General features: G+C 44.8%; 1 protein-coding gene across 3 annotated transcripts in view; it reads right to left on the minus strand.

Annotated features, from left to right (window-relative positions):
• The window catches only part of LOC130275572 (uncharacterized), a 40,193-nt gene extending 20,265 nt beyond the window's left edge, over positions 1–19,928 (minus strand). The window contains exon 1 of one of the 3 annotated variants that reach the window (XM_056523694.1): positions 19,586–19,928. The gene's annotated coding sequence lies outside the window, so the exon portion shown is untranslated. Of the gene's footprint in view, positions 1–3,203; positions 3,455–19,491; positions 19,533–19,585 lie in introns of those variants that run through there. The other 2 variants (XM_056523698.1, XM_056523697.1) reach the window with 2 other exon arrangements.
• Between the last annotated feature and the right edge of the window lie 1,471 nt (positions 19,929–21,399).

Below are 21,399 nucleotides of genomic sequence, written 5' to 3' on the forward strand. Positions count from 1 at the left end.
GCTCTGGAGGATAAGACATGATGAGATGGCAGAATAGTGAGTGCAGCTCTGGAGGATAAGACATGATATAATGGCAGAATAGTGAGTGCAGCTCTGGAGGATAAGGCATGATATAATGGCAGAATAGTGAGTGCAGCTCTGGAGGATAAGGCATGATGTAATGGCAGAATAGTGAGTGCAGCTCTGGAGGATAAGGCAAGATGTAACGGCAGAATAGTGAGTGCAGCTCTGGAGGATAAGGCAAGATGTAACGGCAGAATAGTGAGTGCAGCTCTAGAGGATAAGGCAAGATGTAACGGCAGAATAGTGAGTGCAGCTCTGGAGGATAAGGCAAGATGTAATGGCAGAATAGTGAGTGCAGCTCTGGAGGATAAGACATGATGTAACGGCAGAATAGTGAGTGCAGCTCTAGAGGATAAGGCAAGATGTAACGGCAGAATAGTGAGTGCAGCTCTAGAGGATAAGGCATGATGTAACGGCAGAATAGTGAGTGCAGCTCTAGAGGATAAGGCAAGATGTAACGGCAGAATAGTGAGTGCAGCTCTAGAGGATAAGGCAAGATGTAACGGCAGAATAGTGAGTGCAGCTCTGGAGGATAAGGCAAGATGTAATGGCAGAATAGTGAGTGCAGCTCTGGAGGATAAGGCATGATGTAATGGCAGAATAGTGAGTGCAGCTCTAGAGGATAAGGCAAGATGTAACGGCAGAATAGTGAGTGCAGCTCTAGAGGATAAGGCATGATGTAACGGCAGAATAGTGAGTGCAGCTCTGGAGGATAAGGCAAGATGTAACAGCAGAATAGTGAGTGCAGCTCTGGAGGATAAGGCATGATGTAATGGCAGAATAGTGAGTGCAGCTCTGGAGAATAAGACATGATGTAATGGCAGAATAGTGAGTGCAGCTCTGGAGGATAAAACATGATGTAATGGCAGAATAGTGAGTGCAGCTCTGGAGGATAAGACATGATGTAATGGCAGAATAGTGAGTGCAGCTCTGGAGGATAAGACATGATGTAATGGCAGAATAGTGAGTGCAGCTCTGGAGGATAAGGCATGATGTAATGGCAGAATAGTGAGTGCAGCTCTAGAGGATAAGGCAAGATGTAACGGCAGAATAGTGAGTGCAGCTCTAGAGGATAAGGCATGATGTAACGGCAGAATAGTGAGTGCAGCTCTGGAGGATAAGGCAAGATGTAACAGCAGAATAGTGAGTGCAGCTCTGGAGGATAAGGCATGATGTAATGGCAGAATAGTGAGTGCAGCTCTGGAGAATAAGACATGATGTAATGGCAGAATAGTGAGTGCAGCTCTGGAGGATAAAACATGATGTAATGGCAGAATAGTGAGTGCAGCTCTGGAGGATAAGACATGATGTAATGGCAGAATAGTGAGTGCAGCTCTGGAGGATAAGACATGATGTAATGGCAGAATAGTGAGTGCAGTGCTGGAGGATAAAACATGATGTAATGGCAGAATAGTGAGTGCAGCTCTGGAGGATAAGGCAAGATGTAATGGCAGAATAGTGAGTACAGCTCTGGAGGATAAGGCATGATGTAATGGCAGAATAGTGAGTGAAGAAGAGGAGAAAGCGGGGACAGCACCTGAATCGTTAACAGGGTGATAGGGAGGGGGGTTTGACTGCTGGGACCCCCTACCCCATCTCTCCTCGAGCACGGTGAACAAGCCGAGTACAGCGCTCCGGTATCACCTGCACTCCCATAGAGAATGCATGGTGTGTTGTGAGGACACCCTCCATACTCGAGTAGAGCCGGTGCGCTGTACAGGAGATCGTGTGGTGGTCCCAGCGGCCAGACCCCTGCAATCAGACACTTTCATAGACTATAATAACTTTATAATACTTATTATAATTTTTTTTTTTTTAAATGTCACTTTCCCTTTAACCTGTTATGGACCTATGGCGTACCTGTACGTCCCGAGTCCACTCCCGATCTATAACGCGGGGCCACGGCGTGGCCCCGCATCATAGCGGGTCGGGCCCGGCCTCTAACAACGGCTGTGACCCGTGGCTAATAGCGCGCGGCATTGATCGCGGTGCCGCGCGCTATTAACCCTAAAATGAAAGCTGCCGGTTAGCTCAGGGAGCTGTTCAGGATAGCCGCAGCAAAATCACGGCATCCCGAACAGCTGGAGAATCCCTTCCTGCCTCCTCGCTGTCTGATCGCCCAATGACTGCTCAGTGCCTGAGATCCAGACATGAGCAGTCAAGCGTCAGAATCATTGATCACTGGTTTCCTATGAGAAATCAGTGATCAATGTAAAAGATCAGTGTGTGCAGTGTTATAGGTCCCTATGGGATAACAATGATCAGTGTGTGCAGTGTTATAGGTCCCTATGGGAGCTGTAACACTGAAAAAAAAAAGTGAAAAAAAAGTGAATAAAAATCATTTAACCCCTTCCCTAATAAAAGTTTGAATCACCCCCCTTTACCCATAAAAAAAAAAAAAAAAAAAACTGTGTACATAAAAATAAACATATGTGGTATTGCCGTGTGCGGAAATGTCCGAACTATAAAAATGTATCGTTAATTAAACCTCACGGTCAATGGTGTACGCGCAAAAAAATTCCAAAGTCCAAAATAAGTCCTATCAATGCAAAAATGGTACCGCTAAAAGCTTCAGATCATGGCGCAAAAAATGAGCACTCATACCGCCTTATACGCAGAAAAATAAAAAAGTTATAGGGGTCAGAAGATGACAATTTTACACATATACATTTTCCTGCATGTAGTTATGATTTTTTTTTCAGAAGTCCGACAAAATCAAACCTATATAAGTAGGTATCATTTTAATTTTATGGACCTACAGAATAAATATCAGGTGTCATTTTTACCGAAAAATGTACTGTGTAGAAACGGAAGCCCCCAAAAGTTACAAAATGGCTTTTTTTTTTTTTTTTGTCTCACATTTATTTATTTTTTTCCTTTTCGCCGTCAATTTTTGGGCAAAATGACTGACGTCATTACAAAGTAGAATTGGTGGTGTAAAAAATAAGCCATCATATGGATTAGGTGAAAATTAAGAGTTATGATTTTTTAAAGGCGAGGAGGAAAAAACGAAAATGCAAAAACGGAAAAACCCCTGGTCCTTAAGGGGTTAAAAGTCTGGATTTCTACCACACGGACAGGCAGGGGGCCCTACTGCTGCTGTAAAAGCCTTTATCTTCCCCATGTTATACTGTGCATACACCATGCAGTCTGTGGGTGATTGAGCTCCATGTCCTGCCCGATCTCCTCACACAACAGAGCAGAAGTTTATGCCTGTCCGCCGTCCTCCCTCCCTCCATGACCTTTGCCCCCTGCGCTCTGCCGTTCACTGCTCCACGGCCCCAACTCTCTCACTGACTGACTGACTGACTGTCGTGTACGATCCTCTGCTCGGCTGTGGTGCAGGTCCCGGGAGCCAGTGAAGTGACTGCTGAGATATTCAAAGTGCCCGCCTGCATGAAGGAGCGTTCTCAAGCTGCAGGGGCGGAGCGACTCTCCGTGCCTACTCTGGACTCCATAAATATGGCGCTGGACTCCATAAATATGGCGCTGGACTCCCTCTACTGCTCAGAATGTAAGTGACCTGCCTGTGCTCTTGATCATGCGCACAAGCGCTCACAATGCATTTACAGCAGACGGTCCTCGTACATTATGTGTAGTGTCTGCTGTAAAGCATCTGTGCCTGCGTCGTGCAGTGATACAAGCACAGATGCTGTTATATATGGCTGCCCCCAGTATAAGTATTTATTAACAATAAACAGAGAACTATTACATTAAATAACAAATAGTATTTACATTTAAATTAAAATATTATTACAAATATAATAATAAAAAAATGAATTTGGTGACTCCCTTTAAGGCCAGCCAAAATGGGATTGGTCCTTAACCCATTAAAGGGGTACTCCACCCCTAGACATCTTATCCCCTATCCAAAGGATAGGGGATAAGTTGTCTGATTGCGGGGGTCCCGCTGCAATATAGCATGCGGCACCCACTTGTTTCTGCTCCAGAAACGCTGGAGGGTCTGGGTCCCGACCACCAGAACGGAAGTCTGTGACGTCACGACTCCGCCCCCTGTGTGACATCACACCCCGTCCCCTCAATGCAAGTCTATGGGACGGGGCGTGACGGCCGTCACGCCCCCTCCCATAGACTTGCATTGAGGGGACGAGGCGTGATGTCACACAGGGGCGGAGTCGTGACGTCACGGACTTCCGGGTGGAGTACCCCTTTAATGACTCAGGCTTTTTCCGATTTAGCATTTTCATTATTTTCCTCATCACCTTCTAAAAATCATAACTCTTTCAATTTTGCACCTAAAATTCCATATTATGGCTTATTTTTCGCGCCACCAATTCTACTTTGCAGTGACATTAGATATTATACCAAAATATCCACGGCGAAACGTAAAAAAATTCATTGTGCGACAAAAATTGGGGGGCTTCCGTTTCTACGCAGTGCATTTTCCGTAAAAATGATCTTCTCTTTATTCTGTAGGTCCATACGGTTAAAATGATACCCTACTTATATAGGTTTGATTTTGTATTACTTCTAAAAAAAAAATCATAACTACATGCAGGAAAATGTATACGTCTTGCCATTTTCTGACCCCTATAACTTTTTTATTTTTCCACGTACAGGCCGGTATGAGGGCTCATTTTTTGCGCCGTGATCTGAAGTTTTATCGTTATCATTTTTGTATTGATCGGACTTTTTGATCGCTTTTTATTCATCTTTTCATGATATAAAAAGGGACCAAAAATACGCTTTTTTTGCGCGTATGCCATTGACCGTGCGGTTTAATTAACAATATTTTTTATAGCTCAGACATTTCCGCATGTGGCGATACCACATATGACGTCACGGCCCGCCCCCTCAACGCAAGTCTATGCAAGGATCATAGGCTTGCATTGAGGGGGCGTGGCCTGACATCTCAAGGGGTAGAGCTGTGACATCACGATACTCCTGCCCCGTGATCGTAAGTCATCAAACATGGAGCGATCTTCGCTCTGTGAGGCTTATGATAGGGGGTGCTGCATGTGAGATTGTGGGGATTTCCAGCGGCGGGACCCCCGTGATCAGACGTCTTATCCTTTGGATAGGGGATAAGATGTCTTAGGGCCGGAATACCCCTTTAAGGGGTTAAAGCAGCGGGTTGTTTATGTCCATGGGATCCTATTTTTTCCCAGATGTTTTCCCTCAATCCATGATAATGGATCCCATAGGGACCTGCAACAACCTTACTGGGAGAAGTGGGCGGCTGAGGCTGTAGCAGATGTGCTCCATAGACTTACTATTGAAACGGCTTCTGCAACAAAATGGGGAGTGAAGCACTAAGCTGCACGATTCTCCCAGCTCTATATCCAGCGAGCGAAATAAGTATTGAACACGTCACCATTTTTCTCACTACATATATTTTCAGGTGCTATTGACATTGAATTTTCACTAGATGTTGGTAACAACAACCCAAGTAATCTATACATACAAAGCAACCAAAACAAATAAGCTCAGGAATAACGTTTTGTGTAATAAAGTGAAATGACCCAGGGAAAGAGTATTGAACACAGTGACTGATATTTATTTAATAATTTGTACAAAAGCCTTTATTGGTCACTTTGTAATGACATCTTCAAGACACTTCCTGTATGGAGAAACTCGTGGCACACATTGCTCTGGTGGGGTTTTGCCTCATTCTTTCACACAGTGTTCAAATCCTAAAGGTTCTGTGGGCCTCTTCTATGAATCATGATCTTCAGTTCTTTCTTTAGATTTCCAATGGGATTTAAGTCAGGTGATCTGCTGGGCCATTCTAGCAGCTTTATTTTCTTTCTTTGAAACCATTTGAGAGTTTCCTTGGCTGTGTGTTTGGGATCATTATCTTGCTAAAATGTCTGCCCTTGTTTCGTCTTCACCATCCGGGTAGATGACAGCAGATTTTTGTCAAGAATGTCTCGGTAAACATGCCCATTCATTTGCCCATTGCCAGTACCATTTGCTGAAAACTAGCCCCACACCATTATTTCCCCCCTCCAATCTTCACTGTTGGTATGGTGTTTTTATGTTGATGTGCAGGGCCATTTCTCTTCCAGACATGGGGTGTATTACGGCATCCAAAAAGGTACATTTTGCTGTTATCTGACCGCACTATATTCTTCCAGTATTTCACTGGCTTTTCCAGATGTTGTGCAGCAAACTTTATACAAGCTTCACTATGCTTTTTATTCAAGTGTCCTTGGCTCTTGGAAAACTCCTCTGTAAGAAATATTGTGAGGAGCACCTGGTTGAGGCAAACTTATGGTGAAATGATTGTCTTTCCAACACCATCTTTATGTTTTGTAACAATTAGGTTGAGACAGCTCTTTGCTTTTACCCATCATGAGATGTGTCTTGAGTGACACCCGGACGGATCTAACAGCGATTGGCTGACGTTTTTGAACTTTTTTGACAAAGACAACCCGGACTTATACGTCCCCCCTCTGATTGGCTCATCTAAGATCCCGGACAGCCAATCAGCACCCCGCCCACTCTCTTTGGACTTATCCCCATACGGCCCATGTTCCCCTATGACATCGTAACTGTCCTCAGCATAGTCTGGCTCGCTCCTGATTGGCCACCTCCTCACCTCTCGCAGCAAATGGCCAATCAGGTTCAAGGGGCTCTTCTCCATTCATTCCCCACAGTGGCAACCCTGCACAGCGATGACAGCCTCCTCCTACTGCCTCCTGATTGGTCCCACGGACGCCGGCAGCTTCCTGATTGGTCGCCACCACGGACAATTCTCGCGGTTCAGTTTGAACTTCCAAATACTCCTGTAAAAGACTATACCTATGATTTTTTTACATGTTTTATGTGGTTTTCATGCCCCTTCTTTGAATATGTTTTATTATTTAGGTCTTTAATGCCCGGCCCCTACCTGGCCCCGGCATCCACCCCACATGACGTCACCAGCTCACCTGGTTTTGGTGCCATTTTTTCATCTATTTAAACACGTATACCTGTCACCTTGCCATACAGCAACCACCTGCAATTGAAAAAGGGAGCTGTGACTCCCGAAATGCGTCTTGCTTTATATTTATTATTTTCTTAGATTTTTTATGTTGTAAAAATAAATTATTTTGCATCAATACCCAAGACTTGGGTTACTTCCTTGGCAGCGCCAACGCAGCTTTTTTCCTCCAATACTTCTGCCTTGAGTGACACCTTGACTGAGACCTTTTTGTAGCCATCAGTTGGGACAAAAAGAGCTGATATTAATTTGCACTGAAAAGTGGCTAATTTCTTTCTTAATTACTGATTTTAGATGTAGTCTTGGCTTTCCATGCCTTTTGGCACCTCCATTTCTTCATATTTTAAATACTTTTTCCCGGTGTCATTTCACATTATTACACATAACTTAATTTCTGAGTGTATTTGTTTTGGTTTCTTTGTATGTATGGATTATGTTTATTGCACCTTTGGAAATATATTCATTGAAAAAAATTGTGATATGTTAAATACTTAATATCCGCTGTATATACAGACAAAGAGCAAATACAGAATAAGGCTGGTTTCAGACAAGTGTAATACTTCTGTAATTATGCCCCCTGAGGAAGGAGCCGAAACAGCTGTAGGGGTAGTGTGGCGACAGAGCACAGATCCAATATGGGTAAGATACTATGCATACAATGAGTTGGGTACTATGATATTAGTGTATATGGTCACAAGCTTATGATACATGTACCCTGTCTTGAATACTTTGCATTGGTTGTTAGAGACTAACATAGGCTCACGGTGAGCAAATAGTATACAGCCAAGGCCGTAAATGTTGGCACCCTTGACATTTTTCAAGAAAATGAAGTATTTCTCACAGAAAAGGATCGCAGTAACACATGTTTTGCTATACACATGTTTATTCCATTTGTGTATATTGGAACTAAACCAAAAAAGGGAGGAAAAAAAGCTAATTGGACATAATGTCAAACCAAACTCCAAAAATGGGCTGGACAAAATTATTGGCACCCTTTCAAAGTTCTGGAAAAAAAAGATTTTTCAAGGATGTGATGCTCCTTTAAACTCACCTGGGGCAAGTAACCGGTGTGAGCAATATAAAAATCACACCTGAAAGCAGATAAAAAGGAGAGAAGTTCACTTAGTCTTTGCATTGTGTGTCTGAGGACTTGAGAACCAACTTTGTGGAAAAATATCAACAAACTCAAGGTTACAAGTCCATCTCCAGAGATCTAGATTTGCCTTTGTCCACAGTGCGCAACATTATCAAGAAGTTTATAACCCATGGTGTAACACTGCTGGATATGGATCCTCTAACCTGTGTGGCAGATGACATGAGCCATATCAGGGAGCAGAGTCTAAGGTGCCGCTGGTCTTCACCGGAGCCCGCCACAAGGCAGGATGGGCTTGCTACGGCAAGATGACACCCAGGTCGCTACCCCTATACGACTTGACCACACAGGTAAGTGGGCAAGACAAGGTACAGAAGGATGAGACAGAGGCGTAGTCGGACTTAGCAGAAGGTCAAGGCAGGCGGCAAAGGTGCGTAGTCACATAATGTAGCAGAAGGGTCAAAATACATGGGCAAGGAGAGCAGACAATTGGGAACGCTTAATCTCAGGCTAGGGGCACTGAAGATTTGGCAGGGAAGTGTAGGAGGTGGAGGAAATTCTAACTGAGCCACAGGTGTTTACTTAATTATTGGGCGTACTGGCCCTTTAAATCTCCAAGCTCCGGTGTGCACGCACCCCAGGGGACGGGGACACGCGCGCCGGAGCAGAGAGGCAGGAGGAGCATGAGGTGAGTGACGGGCTGGGATTCGCATGCGGGCGTGTCCCGCTATGTGAATCCCAGCCCTGCCAGCGGCAGCAGCAGCAGGAAACGGGGCCTTAGTGGGGGCAGGTGAGCACTCGCGTTCGAAGCGCCAGACCAGAGTGCTCACCGTAACAGTACCCCCCCCCCTTTCGGTCTCCCCCTCTTCTTGGAGGACAAGAATTTTTGAATGAGGTCATGGTCTAAGATGTTGTCCTGTGGCTCCCAAGACCATTCCTCCAGCCAAAATCCTTCCCAATCCACAAGGAAAAAACATTTTCCTCTGATAAACTTGGAGTCCAAAATTTCCTTGACGATATAAACATCAGATGTACCAGAGATGGGAGTAGGAGAAATATCTTTTTTTAGAAAAGTGGTTATGGATAACAGGTTTCAAGAGGGAGACATGAAAAGAATTTGGGATCCTGATAGAAGATGGCAGATGGAGAGAATAGGCCACGGGATTTAGACGTTTCTTGATCTTATAAGGACCCAAATAACTGTGTACCCTAAAGCAGATATATTTGGATGACAACCAGACTCTGTCTCCAGGAGAGAATTCGGGAGGAGAACGCCTTTTCCTGTCTGCTTGAAACTTCATACAAGACATGACATATAACAGAGAGTGATGAGTCTTCTGCCAGAGTATTCTGCACTTGTTCATCAACCATAGGAACTCCAGAGGAAGAAGACAAGGGAAGTGGAGGACGAGGATGAAGTGCACAGACCACAAAGAAAGGTGAAGTCCCAGGGGATTCAGAATCTTTATGATTGTCAGAAAACTCTGCCCAAGGAAGTAAATCGGCCCAGTCGTCTTGACAAGCAGAAACGAAATAGCAAAGATAGTCTCCCAAGACCTGGTTCACCCTTTCGACCTGTCCATTGGATTGAGGGTGATACACTGAGGAAAAATCAATGGTCGGATACAATATGAGATGGCTATCCATGTAAGCGGAAGATATGACTTAGCAAGCTGTGGTGCAGATGGTATTCCAGGTAGAGGCACAAAATTAGCCATTTTAGAGAATCAGTCTACGACAACCCAGATGACCGTATTGCTTCCAAAAGAGGGAAGGTCTGTAATAAAGTCCATAGCAATATCGGTCCAGGGAAGCTCTGGAACTGGCAAAGGCTGTAGAAGACCTGCAGGTTTGGAACGGGAGGGTCTTGTTCCGGCCACAGATCAAACATGAACGGACAAAATCAAAGACATCCTGTTTTAAACTAGGCCACCAATAATGTCTGGAGATGAGCTGCAAGGACTTACGAATTCCGGAATGATCGGCCAGAAGAGACTTCAAAACTCGGAGTCTAAAACAGGGACATACGTAAGTCTTTCCAGGGGGCAGATGCTGAAGACTTGCTGGTGCTGCAGAGATGAGATGTTCAGGAGGAATAATATGTTGTGGGTGGGTTTCCTGGTCTTGAACATCTGAGGATCTGGATAGAGTGTCAGCTCGTAAATTCTTCTCCGCTGGACGGAAGTAGATGAAAAAGTCAAACCGGGAGAAGAACAGAGACCAGCGAGCCTGCCTAGGGTTGAGATGATGGGCAGTCTGAAGATAGAGCAAGTTCTTGTGATCAAAATATATAGTAACTGGATGTACAGAGCCCTCCAAGAGGTCACGCCATTCTTCAAAAGCCATCTTTATTGCCAAGAGCTCACAATCTCCAATGGTATAATTTTTCTCCGCAGGAGAGAAGGTCTTAGAGGAATAACCGCAGGTTACAATTCTTCCATTAGAGGACTTTTGCATTAAAATTGCATCGGTACCAACGGAAGAACCATCGCTTGCTTGGATCGGGTCTAGATAAAACCAGAGCTGAAGCGAAGGCGGGCTTTAACTGTTTGAAAGCTTCTTCAGCATCTGGAGTCCAAACCTTAGGATTAGCAGTCTTCTTGGTGAGAGAAACGATGGGGGCTACCAAGGTGGAGTAATGAAGGATAAATTGCCGATAGTAATTGGCAAAGCCGAGAAAGCACTGAATAGCTTTCAAGCCAGAGGGTCGAGACCAGTCCAGTACTGCAGACAACTTGTTAGGGTCCATTTGAAGACCTTGACTGGTAATGATATACCCCAGAATTGGAAGGCTGTTTTTTTTTCAAAAGTACACTCCTCAAGTTTAGCAAAGAGATGATTGTCTCGGAGACATTGTAATACTTGGCGGAGGTGAGAGCGATGAGTCTGAACATTGGGCGAGTAGATGAGAATGTCATCCAAATAGACAACAACACAGGAGTATAGAAGATCACAAAAGATATAATTGATGAACTCCTGGAAGATTGCTGGAGCATTACAGAGTCCGAATGGCATCACAAGATACTCAAAATGTTCATCACGAGTATTAAACGCAGTCTTCCATTCGTCTTGCTGGAAAAACTCAGGGAACGTGCCAGCTTCAGTGCATAAAGAGGGAAACACATCATCATGTAGCAATTTCGCATATCCAGTGGCCTTGAGGTTTCCATTGATGAAGAATGGCCCCACTATCTTTGTACCCCATATACCACACCATACCATAAATTTTTGTGTTCCAACAGTCTTGGAGGGATCTATCCAATGTGGGTTGGTGTCAGACCAATAGCGGTGGTTTTGTTTGTTAACTTCTCCATTCACATACAAGTTTGCCTCATCACTGAACAAAATCTTCTGCGTAAACTGAGGGTCCTGTTCCAATTTTTGTTTTGCCCATTCTGCAGCACCTGAAACTACGGATACTGGAAGCCTGTGCTAGCATTTCTCCTGCGGTGTTGCTATCAGTGTGTGAAGAGTGGGAGAAGAGGGTTGCATTGACAATCCAACACAATGGGCAGCACATTGAACACATTTTATAAGTGGTAAGAAACTTGTAAATAACTCATGAAAGAATAAAGCTATGTTAAAACCAAGCACATCATTGTTTTTCTTGTGAAATTACCAATAAGTTTGATGTGTCACATGACCCTCTTCCTATTGAAAAAACAAAAGTTGGATTCAAAATGGCCGACTTCAAAATGGCCGCCACGGTCACCACCCATCTTGAAAATGTTCCCCCTTCACATAAACTAATGTGTCACAAACAGGAAGTTAATATCACCAACCATTCCCATTTTATTAAAGGAGTAGTCCGAAGCTAACCTTTTATAGGGGAATTGTAGCATGAGGCAAAGTTATATAACATTTTAATATACTCACGTTTTCCATATGGTCTTCTTCCCGGTCTTCTCCTTGCTTTTCTCTCCGTCCGGAAGCTGGGTGTTCTGATGACGCTCGACCTGTATTTCTTCTTGATCCGCCGCCATCTTCGCCCGGTGACTCATCGCTCCCATGAGTCACTGCGGGCTGTGCCGGCCTCCCAGCCCGGAGTCGGCTACTCCCCCAAAGTTAATTTATTCTGCGTATGCGCAGTACTACGCAAATAGCGTAGGGCTAATGCTAGGCTCCTATCGCTGCCTACGTTAGCCCTACGCTATTTGCGTAGTGCTGCGCTTGCGCTACATAGAATGTACTTCTATATACTGTTCCTCGAGTACTATATACACTGTACACCGTCCAGCACCCCCTGCTCTCCCTATACCCTGTGCCTCCCTTTAGCCGCTGATCTCTCCCTCTCCCCCTGTATATGATCCGCCCAGCCCGGCCCGGAAGCCTCAGGTCTCGGGGGCACGCCTGTGTGTTCTCCGGCATTACAGCTGCACGGACCCGGGGTCCGGGAGGAGGAGGACGGCGGAGGAGCCACAAGTGGAGGCGGCGGTGACAGCAGGGCAGAGCGGCGGGCATCATTCCTCAGTCTCCGGGGTGAGTGACACTACAGACCGGGGGAGGGCGGCACTGGCAGCATGCTCGGCCACCAGCAAAACTTTCACTAGTTGTGTGTGAGTGGGAGAGAGAGGAGCCCCCTGCAGGGGAGAAGGGGCAGGTGTGCCAGGTGAGGAGGGGGCACAGCCTGGACCCTGGGGGGCACTTCTCTCTGGGGTTGGGGTGCCCAGTGCAAGGAGCAGTGAGTTACTTTGCAGAACTGGGGGCAGCATGGGCACTGTTTGCAGGAATGCATTATATATCGTGTGTGTTGTAATGGGGGAGCCCCTTTAACTTTAGGGAGTCTGTAGTGAAGCAGCTTTGTGGGGTCACCCCAAACTCTATAACCCTGCTGTAACATGGATACATATGTAAGACAGTGGTCTCCCAGCTGTGGACCCGCCAGCTGTTGCAAAACTACAACTACAAAGTCCAAAAAAGCGTATTTTTGGTCACCTTTTTATACCATTAAAAAATGAATAAAAAGTGATCAAAAAGTCCGATCAAAACAAAAATTGTACCGATAACTTCAGATCACGGCGCAAAAAATGAGCCCTCTTACCGCCCTGTACGTGGAAAAATAAAAAAGTTATAGGGGTCAGAAGATGACATTTAAACGTATACATTTTCCTGCATGTAGTTATGATTTTTTCCAGAAGTACGACAAAATCAAACCTATATAAGTAGGGTATCATTTTAACCGTATGGACCTACAGAATAATGATAAGGTGTAATTTTTACCAAAATATGCACTGCATAGAAACGGAAGCCCCCAAAAGTTTCAAAATGGCGTTTTTTCTTCGATTTTCTTGCACAATTATTTTTTTTTCCGTTTCGCCGTGAAATGTTGGGTAAAATGACTAATGTCACTGCAAAGTAGAATTGGTGACGAAAAAATAAGTCATCATATGGATTTTTAGGTGGAAAATTGAAAGGGTTATGATTTTTAAAAGGTAAGGAGGAAAAACCAAAAGTGCAAAAACTGAAAAACCCTGAGTCCTTAAGGGGTTAATAAATAATCCCAGCCCAGATTTTTCCTCCCCATGTGCATTACCTTACATTTATAAGTGTTGAACCTCATCTGGCACTTCCCAGCCCAAACCTCCAACCTATCCAGATCCATTTGTAACAGTGCACTGTCCTCTATTGTGATAACCACCTTGCTGAGCTTTGTGTCATCTGCTTTACTATTCAACCCCTCTACAAGGCCATTAATAAATATATTAAAAAGAATAGGACCCAAAACTGACCCCTTTGGTACCCCACTAGTAACAGTCATCCAATCAGAATAAGTACCATTAATAACCACCCTCTGTTTCCTATCCCTGAGCCAGTTACTCACCCACTTACACACATTTTCCTCCAGCTCAATCCTTCTCATTTTATGCACCAATCTTTTATGTGGCATTGCATCAAATGCCTTGGAAAAATCCAGATATACGACATCCAGCAATCCCCCCTGGTCCAGTCTGGAACTCACCTCCTCAGATCAGGTTAGTTTGACAGGACCGATCCCTCATAAAGCCATGCTGATATGGAGTCATACATTTATTTTTATCAAGATACTCCAAAATAGCATCTCTTAGAAAAGCCTCAAACAATTTACACACACCAGAGGTCAAACTAAAAGGTCTATAATTCCCGGGGTCACCTTTTGACCCCTTTTTAAATATTGGCACCACATTTGCAATGCGACAGTCCTGGGGAACAGTCCCTGTTACTATAGAGTCCCTGAATATAAAAAATAGGGGTCTGTCTATTACATTAATTAACTCCCTTAGAACACGGGAGTGAATGCCATCTGGACCTGGCGATTTTTTCTATTTTGATTTTTTGCAGGCGGCACTGTACTTCTTCCTGGGTTAGACAGGTGACCTGTACTGGGGAGTTTACCTTATCTCACTGTATTTTACCTGGCATTTTATTTTCCTTGTGAATACAGTGGAGAAGAATGTGTTTAGTATATTAGATTTTTCCTCATCCTTGTCTATAACTTCTCCCTCTTTATTTTTTAAAGGGCCAACATTTTTATTTTCAACCTTTTTACTATTTATATAGTTAAAGAACATTTTGGGGTTAGATTTACTCTCTTTGGCAATAGAGGAAATTAATTCCATATTAAAGTATTTTCACACTACGGATTCTCTGTCTGGAGACCGCAATGCAGTTCACATAATTACGCCAAAATAATGAACATGTTAATTCTTTTGGCGGGTCTGGAATCCTGAATTTCTGTGGTGGAAATTTTGCAGTGTGAATGGGTCAACTGAAAACCCATTCATACCAATGTTAGATTTGTGCAGTGAAATCTCCAAGTGGTGTTGTGTTACGTCCTGATGACTTATTCCCTTATTTTAGCGCTGTATAGTATTAAAAAAAACAAAAACTGGTTCTGGTATAGGAGATAGTAGTATACTACCACTTGGGGCTGTTAAAACCTGACTAAAGTGCATTTGCCAAGTGTCAGGCAGAAACCATTTCTGGTATTAAATCAGATAGCGAGGAGTTTATGGTTTCTTTTATATATTTATATATCTTCCATATGCGTTACTATATTGAAGGGTACTTGATTCAAACTATGGTGTACAGTACATTTTAGACCTCTTGGCTAAATTTATCTTTTCGATTATTCTTAAAGGGGTTATCGACTATGAGGTGGTTTTAGTACCTACCTGCCAGACAGTAATGGACATGCTTAGGAATGATCTGCGCTTGTCTTGGAGATAAATGGCTATGTTGTGAGATTACCATAATGCTGAGGCTATCTTTTGGTGAACTGGCTATTTCCTGTTGGAGTTTGTATCACGATATAACAGTTTTTACTGTCCAATATAAAAGAAGGTATATACAACTGATATGTAGATGATAATACAAAAATAAGTCCGTACTTCAGTTACTGATTATAGTCTCTTTCATTCATGAGACTGCTGCCTGCTACTCTACCCATCAGCTGTTGCTCGGCTGAAGAAAGTTTGCAGTAATCTATGACCTGCAGACTATATTTTCTCTAGTGATAGGACAGCCACCTAGTAACAGCGCCCATCTCACCATCCCACTTTTAGGCCTGTCATTACTCTCAGAATTGCATTCATTTACATGTAGCCAGTGACAGATTATTCAGGTGGTATACTACATGCACAACAAAGCCTACATTCTGCGGGAATAAAGGGTTACTCCACTGGCCAGTGTTCGGAACATTTAGTTCTGAACTCTATGTGGTGTGCGGGGGTGGTGAACTCAAGCCCCACCGCCCCTCAATGCAAGTCTACGGGAGGGGGGTGGCGGCCGCCACGTCCACTCCCATAGACTTGCATTGAGGATAGGGGATAAGATGTCTGATCGCGGGGTCCCGACGCTGGGGACCCCTGCAATCTTGGCTGCAGCACCCAAGATATCCGGTGCACGGACCAAAGTTCGCTTCATGCCGGATGACTGGCGATGCGGGGCAGAGGATCGTGACGTCACAGTCACGCCCCGCTCGTGACATCACGGCCATGTCCCCTCAATGCAAGTCTATGGGAGGAGGTGTGACGGCCATCACGCCCCCTCCCATAGACTTGCATTGAGGGGGCGCGGCCATGATGTTACGAGCGGGGCGCGGCCATGACGTCACGAGCACCTGAAGCTCTAAACAAACACCGGGTGCAGCACGGAGATCGCGGGGGTCCCCAGTGGCATGTCCCCTGCGATCAGACATCTTATCCCCTATCCTTTGGAAACAGGATAAGATGTACCCCTTTAAATCCATTCAAACCTGCCTAGTAATTTCCGCTGCAAGGATACCACAACTCTACAGAAAGAAACACAAAAACAAGGGGTAGCATGGGAGAGAAGCTATTCAAGGGCTCCATTGCAAAATACTAGATCCTTGTTGCTAAACTCAATAAATTAGGACATAGGCAAGTGCATCACAAGAAAGTTACAACATCTGCAATAGACAAAAGTACAAGTCCAAGTGAAAAATGACCAAAGAAATCTTCTAAAAGCGTAGTCTGCAAACAATGCACAATACTAAATCAACAGTGACTAGTGGGCAAATTCTGCTTCTCCTAAAACCAACATTGTATTATAAAGATCTGTACCAAATCCAAGCAACATCCCAAAGTATCTGCATTGTATTGATCTGCTTCAGGAGTTGAGAAAAGTTTACAGTTGTTCCCCGACTACACATCATATTCCTAGGCAGATAAGAGACAGACATAGGGTAGATAATGAGACAGACATGGGAGAGATAGACAAACAGATAGAACTTACTATGCACTTGTGTTATTGGAGATGGGTATATACAGAATATAGGGAATAATATGCCCACTACCTAGTTCTGTAGGTAGGGTTGTCACCTGGCCAGCCTGCCAGTATTTTTATATTAAAAATACAGCCAATGCAATGGCTGATATTTATCCAACCAATCCTCCAACTCCCGGAATGTTGCACCATAACTTATATTAGTGTTTTTCAACCAGAGCACCTCCAGCTGTTGTAAAACTACAACCCCCAGCATGCCCGGACAGCCAACGGCTGTCCGGGTATGCTGGGAGTTGTAGTTTTGCAACAGCTGGAGGCACCCCGGGTCGGGAAACACTGACCTATACTATATACTTCTATATAGTCCAACATGCTGGGAGTTGTAGTTTTGCAACAGCTGGAGGCACCCCGGGCTGGGAAACACTGACCCACACTATATACTACTATATAGTCCAACATGCTGGGAGTTGTAGTTTTGCAACAGCTGGAGGCACACCTGGTTGGGAAACACTGACCCATACTATATATTACTATACAGTCCAACATGCCGGGAGTTGTAGTTTTGCAACAGCTGGAGGCACCCCGGGTCGGGAAATACTGACCTATACTATTTACTTCTATATAGTCCAACATGCTGAGTGTTGCAGTTTTGCAACAGCTGGAGGCACCCCGGGCTGGGAAACACTGACCCACGCTATTTACTACTATATAGTCCAACATGCTGGGAGTTGTAGTTTTGCAACAGCTGGAGGCACACCTGGTTGGGAAACATTGACCCATACTATATACTACTATATAGTCCAACATGCTGGGAGTTGTAGTTTTGCAACAGCTGGAGGCACACCTGGTTGGGAAACACTGACCCATACTATATACTACTATTTAGTCCAACATGTTGGGAGTTGTAGTTTTGCAACAGCTGGAGGCACATCTGGTTGGGAAACACTGACCCATACTATATGCTACTATATAGTCCAACATGCTGGGAGTTGTAGTTTGGCAACAGCTGGAGGCACGCCTGGTTGGGAAACACTGACCCATACTATATACTACTATATAGTCCAACATGCTGGGAGTTGTAGTTTTGCAACAGCTGGAGGCACACCTGGTTGGGAAACACTGACCCATACTATATACTACTATATAGTCCAGCATCCTGGGAGTTGTAGTTTTGCAACAGCTGGAGGCACATCTGGTTGGGAAACACTGACCCTTACTATATACTACTATATAGTCCAACATGCTGGGAGTTGTGGTTTTGCAACAGCTGGAGGCATACCTGGTTGGGAAACACTGACCCATGCTATATACTACTATATAGTCCAACATGCTGGAAGTTGTAATTTTGCAATAGCTGGAGGCACACCTGGTTGGGAAACACTGACCCATACTATATACTACTATATATTCCAACATGCTGGGAGTTGTAGCTTTGCAACAGCTGGAGGCACCCCTGGTTGGGAAACACTGACCCATACTATATACTACTATATAGTCCAACATGCTGGGAGTTGTAGTTTTGCAACAGCTGGAGGCACACCTGGTTGGGAAACACTGACCCATACTATATACTACTATATAGTCCAGCATCCTGGGAGTTGTAGTTTTGCAACAGCTGGAGGCACATCTGGTTGGGAAACACTGACCCTTACTATATACTACTATATAGTCCAACATGCTGGGAGTTGTGGTTTTGCAACAGCTGGAGGCATACCTGGTTGGGAAACACTGACCCATGCTATATACTACTATATAGTCCAACATGCTGGAAGTTGTAGTTTTGCAATAGCTGGAGGCACACCTGGTTGGGAAACACTGACCCATACTATATACTACTATATATTCCAACATGCTGGGAGTTGTAGCTTTGCAACAGCTGGAGGCACCCCTGGTTGGGAAACACTGACCCATACTATATACTACTATATAGTCCAACATGCTGGGAGTTGTAGTTTTGCAACAGCTGGAGGCACACCTGGTTGGGAAACACTGACCCATACTATATACTACTATATAGTCCAACATGCTGGGAGTTGTAGTTTTGCAACAGCTGGAGGCACACCTGGTTGGGAAACACTGACCCATACTATATACTACTATATAGTCCAACATGCTGGGAGTTGTAGTTTTGGAACAGCTGGAGGTACCCCTGGTTGGGAAACACTGACCCATACTATATACTACCATATAGTCCAACATGCTGGGAGTTGTAGTTTTGCAACAGCTGGAGGCACCCCGGGTTGGGAAACACTGACCTATACTATATACTACTATATAGTCCAACATGCTGGGAGTTTCTAGTTTTTGTCTGGAGCAGCTGCTGAGCCACAGGCTGTATCCGGGCATGCTGGGAGTTCTAGTAAGTAACTAACTGCAACTCGCAAATTTAATTTAAAAAAAGCGATCAAAAAGTCACATCAAAACAAAGATGGTGCTGTTAAAAACTACAGATCGGGATGCAAAAAATGAGCCCTCATACAGGCCTGTATAAGCAGAAATAAAAAAGTTATAGGGGTCAAAATAGGACATTTCCCCCCACATATGTGTATCCTTTGATGTCACGTATATATAATTCATTATGCAAATTAGCATGGTCGGTATTTGTTTGCAAGAAAGGTGGCAACCCTAGCTGGGGGTGCAGTATGGTGTACAGTCTGACACTCACATCCGCACAGGAGATGATGGAGGTGGGTATTCTAGAATGCTGCCCATTGAGGGATCGGTGATGTCTGGTGTAGTGCTCTCCCCATAGTACTTACTGTGCCTGGAGGACTGGAGCAGGGAGGGAGTCAGTGCTGCACAGTAAGGAGGGGGACTCTGCTGCTGCTCCCATGGACTCTGCTGGCTACAGGCAGTAGAAGAAATGCTGTGGACTCTGCACACACAGTTTCTCTACGAGAGCGGCTCCTGATGCCATTGTCTACAGGTCTTCAGAACAGGAGCAGGTTCTCACAAGGAAACAGTGCAGACTCCTTCTCTTCTGCCTGTTCTGCTGCATCTGCGGCCTCCGCACCTCCTCCTCACACGCAGCCCACATTACACTGCAGTCAGGATGGCGGCCCTGCGTGCAGTCCTGGGAAAGTGTTGTGCTGCAGAATCAGGGGAGCAGGAAGGTGCAGCCCAGCCATGGTACTACATCTCTGCAAAACAGCAGTGCAGGGGTCATTCTAAACACCAAAGCTTTCTACATCTTATGTTTATAATGTATTATATACTGCTCTACCCTAATACATCACTTGGATACCAGCTTCTGTCAGGGCTGCGCTCGCTGTCCTAGCAGCAGGTGACTGAACACACAGCTCTGGTCTTTCTAGGTCCCTAGGGTTGACTGCAGAGTATTTCCCCGGTGTCCAATTAAGTCATCGGGAAACCTGCGACCAGGAACATAACTATGGAGGGTGCAGAGGTAGCAGTCGTATCAGGGCCCTAGTGCCTAAGGAGGCCCCAAAGCACAACTGCCCCATAAGAGACCAGTATTATAATTGGCACATGGGGCCCTGTTGCAGATTTTGTTGTGGGGCCCAGAAGCTACAAGTTATGCCTCGTTGCCCGTGACCCAATTGGTTCAAGTGTCATCTTTCACCATCATGTAGTCACAGGCAATGACAATCAAGGGGTTCATATATACAATTCCAGTGAACCAGTTCACCTCCTCTGTGCTCGGATCCATACCGACTCCAGTCCATATGCTATGTGCTATGATAGGGAATTTATCCTCAGTATAGGGGTTAAGTGTCTGATTGCAGGAGGTCCAACTGCTGGGACCCCCACGATCTCCTGCCCGGTGTTCCGGCTCTCCAAGTGCATGGAGCAGAGATGTGTCAACCACCGCACGGACCAGTGGCTGGCACACCCTCTTTATGCATCTTTATGGGAGAGCCAGAAATACAGTGGGTTATCCAGTAGGTTAGTTTAAAGAGCAAGTAACACTAAATAAAACTTTTAATATAGTGTTCCTTGTGTAATTAGCAGCCGCTTTCCCATTCACTTGCTTTTAAAATTATCAACATAAATATGCTTAAAATGTAATAAAAAAAATGGCCACTAGGTGGCTCTGTTCTGTTCCCTGCCATAATTAATACAGTTTGGTCTCCTCCTGGCCTGGCAGGAGTCCAAACTCAGGAATTGTTTCTCTGCTCTGAGCTTGACAGCTGCACACAGCCTCACTGAAAGATGCAATAAGCCTCACTCAAAGATGCACAGAGCCTGAGGTCTTCTATTCATCACAGCACTGCAACCATGTGAGGACGGAAGTGGTCCCCAAGCAGGCTTCAGTGATGTCATGCCTGCTGGGAAACGCCCACTTTCTCCTGCTGGGAGATGGCACTATGTGAGCAAGAAGAAAGCTAATATACACAGCTTTTTAAAGCTCTGAAAAATGATTTAAGGGTGGAAGCAGTGTTAGGAGTATCCAAGCAGAATTGGTCACAGCACAAAAGCAGGAGACTCCAATATGTAAAGAAGGCTGCTTGACAAAGGCTAACCTATAGCCGAAACGTTGCACTGCTGGTAACCAATAAAAGTCCACAGCCTTCTTTACATATTGGAGTCTGCTGCTTTTGTGCTGTGACCA

The sequence above is a fragment of the Hyla sarda genome, chromosome 6 (assembly GCF_029499605.1).
Source record: "Hyla sarda isolate aHylSar1 chromosome 6, aHylSar1.hap1, whole genome shotgun sequence".
In the NCBI taxonomy this organism is placed as follows: Eukaryota; Metazoa; Chordata; class Amphibia; order Anura; family Hylidae; genus Hyla; species Hyla sarda.